This window comes from Aplysia californica, unplaced genomic scaffold, assembly GCF_000002075.1.
Source record: "Aplysia californica isolate F4 #8 unplaced genomic scaffold, AplCal3.0 scaffold00058, whole genome shotgun sequence".
NCBI classification, from domain to species: Eukaryota; Metazoa; Mollusca; class Gastropoda; order Aplysiida; family Aplysiidae; genus Aplysia; species Aplysia californica.
Window position 1 is genome coordinate 781444 of NW_004797328.1, and position 2333 is coordinate 783776.

Consider the following 2333-nt stretch of genomic DNA (forward strand, 5'->3'; position numbering starts at 1 on the left):
GGGTGAGAAAGAGACAGGAGAGAGGGAGAGAGAAAAAGTGGTACAGAAAGACAAAGAGCAAGATAGACAGACAGAGGGAAAGAAATACCATGTTTGTTAATATCCGTGGGGGAAATATTGTTCACAATGACATACTTACATGACATACTTACACAAATACAATTTTTTGCTAACGTTACACAATGTGCAGTATCACACGAATGCAAACAATGAACACCCCGTTGCTGGTCGCATGTGTGCTGTGCCCTACTCTTAAAATGAGAGTTACCGTTTATTGTAACTGAATGATGAACACCAGGGGGAGCTTTACAGAGACCAGATAGAAAAGAAACGAATCACCAGCAGGTCAATTCCAGCACAATACTTGCTTATTCCTGCTGGTGGTTGAATGATGCATCTGATGTGAATGTACTTTTTGTCAGCTTTACTTCTCTTTTCATATTGAATTTTAATGAGCGTAATTAATCTAATGTTTTAAAATGTATACCTGCATGTGTTTTACGATCCCGTACAGCCCAGAAAATTTTCCCTCTTGGAAAATAAAGTATTATCTTATCTTATCTAATCTTATCTTGAGTGTTACTTTTTCTGTCCTCTTAAACAACTAGGTGTCGAGGGGAGATGCAATGGTGGGACGTGGGCCAGATGCGTTGCTGTTTAAATCGTCATGCTGTTTCTTTGAGGGAGGGTGGGGGGGGGGCAGGTCTCTGATTCCGTTGATCTACCATTTTCTTGGCTTTCCTTTTGCCTTGAAGCTATCGAATCGCATGCTGTAGGCCTTGGAGACTGGTTGTTGAGCCCCCAGTCTCATTACACATCCATCCAAATCACCTGATGTGTTGTCACTCGTTTTTTTTATAGCTTAATTCGACGCCTCTTTGATGTCTGATGTCTTCGTTGTTTCGTCTGTGTTTTTTTTTCTCATGATGTTAAATACTTTTTCCAAGACATTTCGTTTCGAGTGCTATTCCATTTTACTGCACTTTGTTGAAGGTCACGTTGGCACTGGCAGCAGGAAGTTGGTACAAAGATTAATCTGGCTTCTGAGATGTCAGCTGAAAACAAACGTGAGAACATCCCATCTCACCCTGTTCTAGACCATCACATCCTCTACCCAAATTTCAAGACATATCCCGACGAAGATCGGCCTGATCATCCATCTCCACACACACCCTATCTCCAGGGAGGTGAAATCAATGCCATATTCGCCTACGAAGGACAAACAACATAATTTTCCCCCTCTGTCCCCATTTCCACCTCTACGGACTCCCCCAGCGAAACAGACATCTTGGCCAATTCGCCATCTCGCGACCAGCTCCGACGCAGCACTAATTTACCAGACCCTGTAGTCACTGTCACAGTGTCCGCTCCACGGGGCGGTAACGGTGTTAGAATCTCACCCAGTGCTACATGAGAGCTGATAATGATAATACCCAAAGTTAACAAACCGGCCTCTCTTCCACCTTCTCCCAGTCGGATGGAGTCTTTGAGGGAATCAGAAGTACATTTATAACCCCGGGCGCCTTACACGCTCCGGTATTATAAATGAGTTTCGCTAGGTTGACAGCGAATGTCATTGCTCGTAAGGCATACGAGGGTTCTGAGAGTATCTAACAAGTTAGGCAGCATTTTTACACACTAAACTTTTCTCTTTTGATGGCTTTTTCTTACAAGATTAAATGAGGATTACTGTGCTCTATTAAATGATGGTTAGCCTGAAGCTCAGATTGAAGGAGATAAAGAGTAAGCTGCCTCAACACTTTGACGTTTTGTTATAGACGTCTTGGTAAGAGGCGTCTTACGGTACAGCATCCCAAAATTTTAGACAAGTCAGCACTGAATAGGATTTTTTCCCCCAGATTTTTTATTCTTTGTCTTCTTTAAAACGAGGTTATATAGCTCAATCCCAAGACCTCGTATGACAGTGATTTTGCAACCAAATCAGTCCATGATATATCACCCAAGGTCAGGATTTTAGACAAATAAACATGGGAAAAGCTTTTCAAGAACTTTTTTTCTTAGCTTTCTTTAAAACGAGCTTATATAGCTCAATCCCAAGAGCTCAAAGAAAACTGATCTCGCAACCAAATCATCCTGTAATATATCACTCGAGATCACCTCATCTGTTTACACCAGAGAGAGGGAGGAGAGAGAGACACAGAGAGAGAGAGAGAGAGAGAGAGAGAGAGAGAGAGAGAGAAAGAGAGAGAGAGGGGGGAGAGGAAAGAGGGGGGCAGAGAGAGTAAAGGAGAGCACAGCAAATTATCCCTCTCCATTATCTCATCCTTATCCCCCACCAATCCATCCCTACAAAATTTAACTTTATTGATCAC